General features: G+C 43.4%; 1 pseudogene; it reads right to left on the minus strand.

Annotated features, from left to right (window-relative positions):
- The window catches only part of LOC148182306 (uncharacterized), a 702,689-nt pseudogene that overhangs the window by 347,684 nt on the left and 341,404 nt on the right, over positions 1-13,601 (minus strand).

Here is a 13,601-nt window from a genome sequence, read left to right on the forward strand (position 1 = left end):
GGCTGAGGGGGATCACGAGAAATCCATGCCTGGGTAACATCAATGTATACAATAGAACAATGTCAGTTTAATAATTAATATGTAAGTTGTATAAGGATAGATGATAAAAACATGTTCAACTCAAAACCAAATCGGGTCAGATTTGGGTATGTGTACCCCTAAAACCCAGAGCTCTTCAATAAAGCACCTTAATTTAATCATTCCATGATTATCTGTGTTCCTGAACACTAACAATTTCATCAGATTTTACTAGAATTTTGTGGGATTTTCTGTAAAATTTTGTGGGATATTGAGGAAAATTAGGGAATTTTGTGGAAATTTTTCTGGAATTTTGTGGGTTTTTCTGGAATTTTGTGCAACTTTCTGATGACTTTGTGGGATGTTTCTGGAATTTGGTAGGGTTTTGAGAAGATTTAGGGAATTTTTTTGATTTTTCTGGAATTTTGTGGGATTTTTTTGGAATTATTCTGGGATTTTGAGGAGATTTTGTGGGATGATTCTGGAATTTTGTGAGGTTTTCATAGAATTTTGTGGGATTCTGAGGAGACTTGAAGAAGTTTGAGGCATTTTTCTTAGATTTTGTGGAAATTTGTGGAGATTTTGTGGGATGTTTCAAAAATTTGATAAAGTGAGAAGATTTAAGGAATTTTGTGGGATTTTTTTTAAATGTGGAATTTCTCTTGAATTTTGCGGGATTTTCTAAAATTTTGTGGGCTTTTTGTGGAATTTTCAGGTAATTTGTGGAGATTTTTTGGGATGTTTCTGGAATTTGCTAGGGTTTTGAGAAGATGTACCGAATTTTGTGGGATTTTTCTGCAATTTTGTGGGATTTTTCTGCAATTTTGTGGGATAATGAGGAGGTTTTTTTGGATGTTTCTGGAATTTTGAAGGGTATTTCTGGAATTTTGTGGAAATTGGAGGAGTTTTTGGGGATGTTTCTGGAATTTGTTGACATTTTTAAGAATTTTGTGGAATTTTGTGGAATTTTATGGGATTTGCAGGAGACTTGAAGAATTTTGTGGGATTTTTCTTAGATTGTGTGGAAATTTGTGGAGATTTTGTGGGATGTTTCTGGAATTTGGTAGGGTTTTGAGAAGATTTAAGGAATTTTGTGGGATTTTTCTGCAATTTTGTGGGATTTTTTCGGAATGTTGTAGCATTTTTCTGCAATTTTGTGGGATATTGATGAGACTTGAAGAATTTTGAAGGATATTTCTGAAATTTTGTGGAAATTGGAGGAGATTTTTTGGGATGTTTCTGGAATTTGGTGACATTTTAAAGAATTTTGTGGAATTTTTGTGGAATTTTTGTAGAATTTTGTGGGATTCGGAGGAGACTTGAAGAATTTTGTGGGATTTTTCTTAAATTGTGTGGAAATTGGAGGAGATTTTTTGGGATATTTCTGGAATTTGGTGACATTTTAAGAATTTTGTGGAATTTTTGTAGAATTTTGTGGGATTCGCAGGAGACTTGAAGAATTTTGTGGGATTTTTCTTAGATTGTGTGGAAATTTGTGGAGATTTTGCGGGGTATTTCTGGAATTTGGTGGGCTTATGAGAAGATTTAGGGAATTTCATGGGGTTTTTTTCTGGAATTTTGTGGGGTGTGTTTGCAATTTTGTGGGATTTCCCTGGAGTGTTGTGGAATTGTCTGGAATTTTGTGAGATATTGAGGAGACTTGAAGAATTTTGAGGGATTGTTCTTACATTTTGTGGAAATTTGAAAAGATTTTGTGGAATGTTTCTGGAATTTGGTAGGGTTTTGAGAAGTTTTAGGGAATTTTGTGGGAGTTTTCTGCCATTTTGTGGGGTGTTTTCGGAATTCTGTGGGATTTCCTGTTGTAGTTAGGGCCTGGCGGAGCGGAAGACACCGGGATGTAACGGAAAGTCAGCAGACCCCCCTCTCTGTTAGGATAGCAAGGCCCCTTGTAATTAGCCAATAGCACCTAAGTGTGATGTAAGCAGATGGGAGTAACACAGTGACCCTAAGCTATTGTCCTGGGGTGACTTTATGATACTGGTATCCCCAATCGTCTGGTTTATGTTATATATTAAGTTCTGCACCTTTAAGACTGGCTTTGAGAGCAAGAGAGGGGGAAGAAGAAGCGCGCAGTTTGTGTTAAGGAAAAACATCACTCCCACACATCCCGCGCCTGGACTGTGGTGTCTGCAGCATGGACAGACAGCGGGACAGAGCTTCTCTCTGGCTTTTAGTTAGTTTTAGCTAGCTGAGGCAGAAGAGTTCCCTGGACCTTTGTTTGGTTTTTTCCCAATTTTCTTGGATCTGTGCAAGCCTGCTCTGGACTGAACACCCAGCCAAACCCCGGGAGCTCACGCCTGTGGCCCACCGGGGCCTGGGCCTCGGCACTTTCCAGCGCCGGAGGGACTGATAAGAACCTGAGTGAGCCGAGCTACACCACATGAAAAGGACTTTTCTTCCTAGACTTGCCATCCCATCGAACAGCGAGAGGTTTTATTATTTAATATTACTCAATTTCTGTTAAATAAACAGCTTTTTCCACTTCTCTCTAAGGAATTTTTTCTTTTCCCGGACCAGTTAGTGGGGAGGGGCATTTCCCTGGGGAAATCCCCATTTGGAGTTTTCCTTCCTAATTTGCCCTAAACTAAGACAAATACAGTTTTTTTGGCGCCCGAACAGGGACAAGAGAAAGTGGAAAAACCTGTACTGAGTGTTGGTTGTATTTATTCTGTATTGGGATAAAGCAGTCAGTAGCCATGTTGTTTGGATACATAATGTCTCTTGGGGTGGAGGCCTTCATGTGGACCTGGTCCCTAAAAGTTTTTGATATTTAATAAAAGTTTTTGAGTTTTAATACCTGTCTTTGCCCTCTTTCACAGTAGAGGGGCACGGATTAGAATGGTTATTGTGCTGGGCTCGGTGATAATGATTTATAGGAAGTTTATAGAACTACTGAAGTTTCTGTCAGGTATGTTTGGTTTATGGTTTCTTCGCCCGACCCTGCCTCCCAGTCCCAGTAGCACATTTTGGGAGTTTATTGGTAATTGCACACAGTTTGTTAGAGGAAGAGCAGGGGATGAGGCTTTTCAGCCTTTTCTTTCCTTCTTCTCCTTTGAATCTGTTATGTCCCTCTTTGAGAATATCCGGTTTCCCCTGAGTGTTAAGGATACCACATTCCTGGTCACTTTCCTGGTAGTTCAGCTGTTGAGCTTCCTCTATATGGTCTGCAACTTCTCTAGAGTGAGGGCTGAGATATCCAGAGGAGCCAACGAGACCCCTGCCCCAGAAGTAGACTCAGGTGTGGGAAATCCTGATTGGTGTAGAGAATGGGAGAGAATTGGCCGAACTCTGAAGGAATTTTCTGATCCCCCAGCCTGGGAATTTTCACGTGAACAAATTCAGAACCCAGATGAAGTAGGGAAATATCTGGAAGAGAATTGCTGTGATGATTCTAAGAAGAAAAATATCATTGCAATAAGCTGGGCCCTAGCGTATGCTTATCGCACGCTGCTAGATACTGTAGGGCAGGCAGATAAATCAGCAGCTACCCCAGTCACTCAGGCTGCAGCCAAACCAGACAGTGAGCCTAAGCCAGTGTCTGTTGCTCCTGCCACGAGAGGCATGAAATTCAAAACCAAAACCGATCGGCCAGTAGATGATGATAATGGTGATGCGGGGGAAGGACCCTCAAGACCAGCAACTGACCAAAAATCAGAAGGCACTGGTGAACCTTTCTCCCTGAAGGACCTTCGTGGCCTGAGAAAAGATTACACTCGACGAGCTGATGAATCTATAATTAGTTGGTTAGTCCGTCTGTGGGATGCTGCAGGTGAGGCTACAGTTCTGGATGGCACTGAAGCGAGGCATCTGGGGTCCCTGTCACACGATCCGGTTATTGACCAGGAGATGATGAGGGGGGCTGACCCTTATAGTCTCTGGGAACGGGTCCTAAGAAGTGTGGCAAAAAGATATCTGTGTGCAGACGATCTCTATATACAGCAAACTCGTTGGAAAACCATAGAACAAGGGATCCAGAGCTTGAGAGAAATGGCAATAGTAGAGATTGTCTTCGTGGGTGACTTAGGTACTAGAAATCCAGACTTGGTGCCATGTACATCTGTGATGTGGCGAAAACTTGTTCGACTTGGGCCACAAGAATACGCTTCTGCTTTAGCAACAATGAAGCGAGATGATCGGGAGGAGACTGTGCTGGATATGGCGAAGAAGCTTCGAGCATATGCAGAGACCGTGCATGGCCCCATGCAGGCAAAAATTGCAGCTATGGAAACACGTATGCAAAACTTCCAAGACAAAATGGAGGAGAATCTCAAGAAACTCAGGGAGGACCTTCTTCCAGTCTCGGCAGTACAGACCAGGAGCCCTGGTACTCAACGCAGAAGTTCCCCAGATAGAGAGAAAAAGCTACGAGCTGAGCTGTGGTGTTTCCTACATTACTGTGGAGAAAACATGAAAAGATGGGATGGAAAATCTACTGCTGCTCTGGCAAAACAGGTGCATGAATTGTAAGACAGCAAGACTCAGGGGGGATACTCCACCAAAAAGAAAGCTGCTCCAGTAGCCTGTAGTCAAACTGACAAGTATGATGATGACATGTCTGACTCCCTTGAAGGAACCTCCAAGACATATACCCAAGAAAAGAAGGATAACCAGGCTTAGAGGGGCCCTGCCTCTAGCCAGGTAGAGGCTAGGGAAAACCGTGTCTTTTGGACTGTGTGGATTCGTTGGCCTGGCACATCAGAATCACGAAAATATGAGGCCTTGGTTGACACTGGTGCACAGTGCACCCTAATCCCATCAAGATATGTGGGGACAGAATCTGTTTCTATTGCTGGTGTGACAGGGGGATCACAGGACTTTACTTTAGTGGAAGCTGATGTGAGCCTGACTGGAAATGAGTGGAAGAAACACCCCATTGTGACTGGCCCAGAGGCCCCATGCATTTTGGGCATAGACTACCTCCGAAGTGGGTATTTTAAGGACCCAAAGGGGCTTAGGTGGGCATTTGGGATAGCAGCTGTAGAGACAGAGGGCATCAAGCAATTGAACACTTTGCCTGGACTGTCAGAGAACCCATCTGCAGTAGGACTCCTAAAAGTGGAAAACAGCGAGTGCCAATTGCCACCTCAACGGTGCACCGCCGACAATATAGAACAACTCGAGATGCTGTGATCCCCATCCACAAGATGATCAGAGAGCTGGAGAGCCAAGGGGTGGTCAGCAAAACCCACTCACCCTTCAACAGCCCCATCTGGCCTGTGCGTAAATCTGAAGGAGAATGGAGATTGACTGTGGACTATCGTGCATTGAATGAAGTGACTCCACCTCTGAGCGCTGCCGTGCCGGACATGCTGGAGCTCCAGTACGAGCTGGAGTCCAAGGCAGCGAAGTGGTACGCCACTATTGACATTGCCAATGCATTTTTCTCCATTCCTCTGGCAGCAGAATGCAGGCCTCAGTTTGCCTTCACGTGGAGGGGAGTGCAGTACACCTGGAACCGACTGCCCCAGGGGTGGAAGCACAGCCCCACCATCTGCCATGGACTGATCCAGGCTGCCCTGGAAAAGGGTGAGGCTCCAGAACATCTGCAGTACATTGATGACATCATTGTTTGGGGAAAGACGGCTGAAGAGGTCTTTGAGAAAGGAGAGAAAATCATCCAGGTTCTCCTGAAAGCCGGTTTTGCCATCAAGAAGAGCAAAGTTAAGGGACCAGCTCGTGAAATTCAGTTCCTGGGGGTAAAGTGGCAAGATGGACGGCGTCAGATTCCTACTGATGTCATCAACAAGATCACAGCAATGTCTCCACCAGCCAACAAGAAGGAAACGCAAGCTTTCCTAGGTGCCATAAGTTTTTAGAAGATGCACATTCCTGAGTACAGCCAGATTGTGAGCCCTCTTTACTTGGTCACCCGCAAAAAGAACACTTTCCAGTGGGGCCCTGAACAACAACAAGCCTTTGCTCAGATCAAACAGGAGATCGCCCATGCAGTAGCCCTTGGCCCAGTCAGAACAGGACCAGACGTGAAGAACGTGCTCTACTCTGCAGCCGGGAGCCACGGTCTGTCCTGGAGCCTTTGGCAGAAAGTGCCTGGGGAGACTCGAGGCCGACCACTGGGATTCTGGAGCCGAAGCTACAGAGGGTCCGAAGCCAACTACACTCCCACAGAGAAGGAAATCTTAGCTGCCTATGAAGGAGTTCAAGCCGCCTCAGAAGTGATTGGCACAGAAGCACAACTCCTCCTGGCACCCCGACTGCCAGTGCTGGGGTGGATGTTCAAAGCAAAGGTTCCCTCTACCCACCACGCCACTGACGCTACATGGAGCAAGTGGATCGCCCTCATCACACAGCGCGCCCATATAGGAAACCCAAATTGCCCTGGGATTTTGGAGATAATTACAAACTGGCCGGAAGGTGAAAACTTTGGTCTCATTGATGAAGAGGAGCAGGAACAAGTGACACGAGCTGAAGAAGCTCCACCATACAACCAACTGCCAGCAGAAGAAACACGCTACGCTCTTTTCACTGATGGTTCCTGTCGTGTCGTAGGGATGAACTGGAAGTGGAAAGCAGCCGTATGGAGCCCCACACGACAGGTCGCAGAGGCCACTGAAGGAGAAGGTGGATCAAGCCAACTTGCTGAACTCAAAGCTGTTCAACTGGCCCTGGACATTGCTGAAAGAGAGAAGTGGCCAAAACTCTACCTCTACACTGATTCATGGATGGTAGCCAATGCTCTGTGGGGATGACTGGAAAGGTGGAAAAGGTCCGACTGGCAACGCAGAGGAAAGCCAATCTGGGCTGCTGATGAGTGGAAAGACATTGCCACCAGGGTAGAGAAACTGTCTGTGAGGGTCCGTCATGTAGATGCCCATGTCCCCAAGAGTAGGGCTAATGAAGAGCACCGAAACAATGAGCAGGTGGATGAGGCTGCAAAGATAGAGGTGTCAAAGATAGACTTAGATTGGCAACACAAGGGAGAGTTGTTCCTAGCTCAATGGGCCCATAATGCCTCAGGCCATCAGGGTAGAGATGCCACCTATAAGTGGGCACGAGACCAAGGGGTGGATCTAACCAAGAACATTATTTCCCAGGTTATCCATGACTGTGAGACGTGTGCCACAATCAAGCACGCCAAGCGGTTGAAGCCGCTATGGTACGGTGGGCGGTGGTCCAAATATAGGTATGGGGAAGCCTGGCAGATTGACTAAATCACACTGCCCCAAACCCGCCAAGGCAAGCGCTACGTGCTCACAATGGTAGAAGCCACCACTGGATGGTTGGAAACCTACCCTGTGCCTCATGCCACTGCCCGGAACACCATCCTGGGACTTGAAAAGCAAGTCCTTTGGAGGCATGGCACCCCTGAGAGGATTGAGTCAGACAATGGGACTCATTTCAAGAATAACCTTATAAACAGCTGGGCTAGGGAACATGGCATTGAGTGGGTGTACCATATCCCCTACCATGCACCTGCTGCGGGAGAAGTGGAGAGGTACAATGGACTGTTAAAGACTACCTTGAAAGCGTTGGGTGGGGGATCTTTCAAAAATTGGGAGCAGCATCTAGCAAAGGCCACCTGGATAGTTAATACCCGAGGTTCCACCAATCGAGCAGGCCCAGCCCAATCCGAGCCCCTGCATATAGTAAACAGAGACAAAGTCCCAGCAGTACATCTCAGAGGTTTGTTAGGAAAGACAGTTTGGATCAATTCTACTTCGAGTACAGACAAACCCATTAGTGGGGTTGTTTTTGCTCAAGGACCGGGTTGCACATGGTGGATAATGTGGAAAGATGGAGCAACACAATGTGTACCTCAGGGAGATCTGACGGTTGGGTGAAGATCATGAATAAATGCCCTTGTCTGTATATAATGTATGTGTTGTAGGGTTAAAATATATATATATTAATTTTGATAATAAGTTGACGATATGGGGATATGGGAATGTCCTGGGGTGACTTTATGATACTGGTATCCCCAATCGTCTGGTTTATGTTATATATTAAGTTCTGCACCTTTAAGACTGGCTTTGAGAGCAAGAGAGGGGGAAGAAGAAGCGCGCAGTTTGTGTTAAGGAAAAACATCACTCCCACACATCCCGCGCCTGGACTGTGGTGTCTGCAGCACGGACAGACAGCGGGACAGAGCTTCTCTCTGGCTTTTAGTTAGTTTTAGCTAGCTGAGGCAGAGGAGCTCCCTGGACCTTTGTTTTTTTTCCAATTTTCTTGGATCTGTGCAAGCCTGCTCTGGACTGAACACCCAGCCCAACCCCGGGAGCTCACGCCTGTGGCCCACCGGGGCCTGGGCCTCGGCACTTTCCAGCGCCGGAGGGACTGATAAGAGACTGAGCGAGCCGAGCTACACCACATGAAAAGGACTTTTTCTTCCTAGATTTGCCATCCCATCGAACAGTGAGAGGTTTTATTATTTAATATTACTCAATTTCTGTTAAATAAACAGCTTTTTCCACTTCTCTCCAAGGAATATTTTTTTTCTTTCCCGGACCAGTTGGTGGGGAGGGGGCATTTTCCTGGGGAAATCCCCATTTGGAGTTTTCCTTCCTAATTTGCCCTAAACTAAGACAGCTATAAAATGTTAAATTCTTCTGCAATAAACGCCATATTCGTCATCCATCACATTGATGCTGTGGGATGTGAACCGTGCGGCTGAGGATAGCCGCCCGTGCTGGAGCTGGTCAGGGCGCCTGCCTTGCTTGAAAACTCAACATCTTGTGCCAGAAACCCGGGAGGAAAAGTGGGAAGAAACATGAGAAGAAATTCAAAATCAAGAATACCCTGAATCAGCTGGCAGAAGCCAAGAGAGCTGGACTATTCTTGGCGAAGGAAATCCTGCGCCCAGAAGGAAGATGGAATCACTGATAAAGGTCGTATCTGAATTATATAAGCAGTGGGGGATAGATTGTAAATCTAAGGATTTTATGCTTGCTGTTACACAGTTTTTACAAATGGGTGTTATAGAGCAGCCAGTGGACATTGTTCACCCTGAGGTGTGGGAGAAATGTACCAGAGCTCTGGCTAATGAAACTGTAGATTCTGGTAATATGAAGCATTTTAAGTCATGGGGTAAGGTCATTAAGGCCTTGAAAAAAGCTAGACAAAAGTAAGAGACCTGGATGGCAGCAAAAGACTGTCTCTTGGTCACCCCAAAACTAGGAGTTAGTGCTATAACACAAACTTTAGAGCCTCCAGATGAGAACAGCTCAGCTGAGCAGAAGGGGACACAGGAGAACGATATGCCCCCTAAAACCCCAAACCCTGAGCTGCCCTCAGAGGGGCAACAGAAAGCAAAAGATTTTTGGAAAAATTTAACAGAAAACGCCAGAAATGTAGCAAAGACAGTAAGGGGAGAAACATCCCCCCAAAAACTTAAAGATGGCACTGAGAAAAAAAGTTATAAAGCGGGAAAAAATGTCTTTAACAAAGAACAAAGACTGGCCTTGAAAGATGGGCACAGGCGGGAAGTTGAGAGAGAGAAGAATTGTGGAAAAGAAAGTGGGGGATGGGTACAGAATGATGGGAATGCAAAGGGAGCAAGAGGAGAATACAGGGGCAAAACAGATCCTGGAGTGAGGGGCGGAGGGAAAGGCGGGGTAAAAGGCGGAGTGGAGGGTGGAATGAAAGGCGTGGAGAACCAGGAGGGAGGGAACAGCTCGCCCACAGGGGTGGCAGGCGGGGCCGGAGCCCCAGAAAAAGGCACGGAAAACAGGAAGTAACCAGCCAGTCGAATTCTGACTCCGACCGAGATACTAGCGAGGAATGGCTGGAGCCTGAGTCCTCAGAAGAAGAAACAGTAAAGAATGGGAAGGGGGATGGGAGCAGAGCTGTGGCAGCAGAGCCAGCGGTTCAACCCCCCCACTCCCTCTCTAAGAAGAAGCGCCGGGATAATACCCAGTTTGTTACAAAGTCATGATTTATTGAGTTTTTAAAAGGTGTTTATATACCCTTTTGGAGTTAATTTTGTGTTTTAAGTAATTATGAGTTTATGCAGTTGGAGTTTTTAGAGTTTTTTCTCAGATTCAAAACCAGCCCGGCGCGGACGGGTTTAGCGAAACACACACACGGTAGCACACAGCAGCCAGAAACGCTGTCGCCATGGTAACCACCGGTGAAACAAGGAACAGCAACTTTGATGAAACCGCGGAAAACAAAGCAACAAAACAAAAGAAAAACAACAAAAAGCTGGACATTTTGAAGAGGGATAAAAAAGAGAGAATTTTAATTGGACAATTCAAAAATTAGAAGCTTTATAAATTATATTGTTTGTAAATCAGCAAATTGTTATAATCAAGATTCAGATTTAAAAATAAGTTTCTGTTGAATGAAGTGCCTTTAAAAATAGATTTAGAAGTTTAAATGTTGTATTTCTGTATCCCAAAAAACTTAAAAGATTTTTGTTTTGTTTTAGTAATCTTAAAATTATGTTAACCATATATTACCCATTTGCTGGGTTTTTCACAATTTTAATAAGGAAATTTTGATGTGAATCTTTTTGTTGTATAAAACACATATAACAACATATATACCAATTTGGATTTTGAATTTTAGTTTAAAAATTAGGCTTGAATGTTTTTAAGTTAAGTTGTATAACTTGGATATTCTTTAAAAATTAAATTTTGTTATTTCCTTTTGTTATAAATGATTATTGTTAAGTTTAAATGTTGTTTAATTTAAATTGTTTTATGTTTTATTGGAGACACTTGTTTAAATTGCAAAATATAGTTATTTTCCTAGAGATATGAAGACAGCTACAACTGAAACAACTGTGATAAACCACTGATGAACGCCTGCTTGTGGACAGAAATGAATACAGTCTGTGACACCCGTGACTTCATTGAGAGTTCTATTGAGCTGTTGCAATTTCTGCAGTTTTGTTTGTTATAGCTTTCTTATTTTTCAGTGTTTCCAAAATTTTAAGATGTACCATTGCTGAAGATCAGCTGCCATGGGAGAGGCTTCAGATTAAACCAACTGCCGAATGATTTAATTAGTCTGGTACCTAAAGTTTTTAATTATTTGTTTTGTACAAATGCATTTTAACAGTTTGCTGTGCTGTAAGCATCTCATAGCTGTTGCTATTGAAAACCTTATTTTAAAAATTAGTTAAGAGGCATCTTTCCAGTTTAAAGTCTAAGGCCCTGGCCAAGTCTTAACTTTACCTGGACAGAATGTTTGCTAGCAAATCCAGATGTTCTTTGTACCAAATCAGTATTTGAGTCACTTTTTGAATCAGCAATTTGACCCTATTAATATGACAGCTGGATCAATTTTGAAGTGAGCTTGGAGAATCATTTCCGGAGGTGATTATCCAATCCTTCACTGATGATTTTTGTCTCTGTTTGTTTGTTAACTATGGGATGCTAGTGCAGTGTTTTAATAATTAACAGTACTTTTATATTAATTGATTTTCAACTGCTATAGGTTTTTACTAATTGTGTATAAGGTTTTGTGTTAATGTTGAACAGAAATACATCTCATTTTTATTTTTTAGAGAAAATGGGGGAGATTGATACCCTAAAAGCATTTGATTAGTGTAATTCATTAACTTCAAGGAGAGAAGTGCCTGTGTTTTGTTGGCAGGTTCAGAAAGGTCACCTGTCCATCTGACCAGACTGTGTGCCTCTGAACACACGAGATCCAGTGAACAGAGAAGTCACCACACACCCTTGGTACTCCAGACATGGATCAAAGTGGAGCTGTCAGGACACAGTTGTGTCTGAACACTATATAGACACTATATAGTTACCAACAGAAATTTTATGTTGTTATTATGATGTTGTGTCTCTATCAATTTTTCAGTTATCTTTTGTTTTAAGATTTAAAAGATTGTGAAGAACAATTTGAACATCAAAGCCCTCAGTCACCGATCAGCTGCCAGCTGACATCACGGGAGCAGTGGACATTCCAAGACTGAATCGTGTTAGAGAAATTTTATAGAAGATTTAAGAAGTGTAGAGACTCTATCTAACTATGTATAAAGCAAATTGTTTTCACGTTTAGACTATATATATACCAGAACACGTGTGTTAAAAGTAGTTAAATAATAGCTTAAGGTAAAGTGTCTAGCTTGTATAGTAATTGTTATGTTAGTATAAGTATTTTCCTTTAAGAGGCAGTGTAAGCATTTTTGCAAGTTCGTTTAACTTTAAATTTTAGCTGTGAGTTTGCAAGTACGATGTCATTTATATAGTAAACTGTTTATAGTAATTGTGTTGTTTATAGTTATAACACCTGAAGCAGTGGGCTAAGCTCCTGCATTTATATCCAAAACTTTAACTCCTCTGTTGACTTCTGTGTATTAGCTGTTATTATCCCCAGAGTCCTATACCACTCCAAAGAAGAAGTGAACCAGTACCTTGAGCGAGCAGGCCGCCTTCAGAAAAGAGAGCTGTTGACAGGACTGTCAATAGCAATGCTGCTTGGCTTGGGAGCGACCGGATCAGCCACAGGTGTCTCCACCCTGGTAACCCAGAGTCAGAGTCTCTCTCAGCTACAAATGACTGTAGATGAAGATCTACAGAGAATTGAGAAATCCATATCCTTTCTAGAAAAATCAGTCTCCTCACTCTCTGAAGTTGTTTTACAGAACAGGCGAGGTCTCGACCTTCTATTCATGCAGCAAGGAGGCCTCTGAATTGCCCTGAAAGAAGAGTGCTGCTTCTACACAGACCACCCCGGAGTAGTGAGAGACACCATGGCAGAGCTACGAGACAGGCTGTCTCAACGGAAGGCAGAGAAAGAAGCTCAGCAAAACTGGTTCCAATCCTAGTTCAGTCAAGCTCCGTGGCTAGCCACCCTGGTGTCTACCCTGATTAGACCAGTTGTGATGATTTTACTTGTGCTGATCTTTGGACCATGTATTTTAAATAAGCTTGTGTCCTTTGTTAAGAACTGATTAGAAAAAGTTAACATTCTGTTTATAGAAAGGCAACAGATGCTTTAAAATATACTTAGTTATTACATGTGTTTTATATTTACCAATGAAAATCGTAGTATCTATTTTATAAGCTTTTAGCTTTTTAGTTAAGTATAATGTATCCTATATTTTACTTAATTTTATATTATCCATTTTTAAAATTTTTATATTTTAGCAAATTAATTATTCATAAAGAGAGGGGAATATGTTCTAGTTTAAGGCCTGGCGGAGCGGAAGATACCAGGATGTAACGGAAAGTCAGCAGACCCCCCTCTCTGTTAGGATAGTAAGGCCCCTTGCAATTAGCCAGTATCACCCAAGTGTGATGTAAGCAGATGGGAGTAACACAGTGACCCTAAGCTATAAAATGTTGAATTTCCCTGTAATAAATCGCCATATTTGCCATCCATCACATTGATGCTGTGGGATGTGGACCGTGCGGCTGAGGATAGCCGCCCGTGCTGACTCTAGCCAGGGTGCCTGCCTTGCTTAAAAACCCACAACCATGTCATCTCACCCTTGGCCAGTACATGAGGTAAGGTCACCATGCCAATAACAGCCTCATTGTTACTGTTCCTCTTTCACAGGTTAACTTCCCATCAATTGATCAATCCATTGTTCCTCTTAAGGGTCAAATTCCCTGCAGTTAACCCATAAGGTTTCCTTCAAA

Source organism: Pseudopodoces humilis, chromosome 33, assembly GCF_049639895.1.
Source record: "Pseudopodoces humilis isolate 2021_Gansu_Grassland_sample_001 chromosome 33, ASM4963989v1, whole genome shotgun sequence".
NCBI lineage: Eukaryota > Metazoa > Chordata > Aves > Passeriformes > Paridae > Pseudopodoces > Pseudopodoces humilis.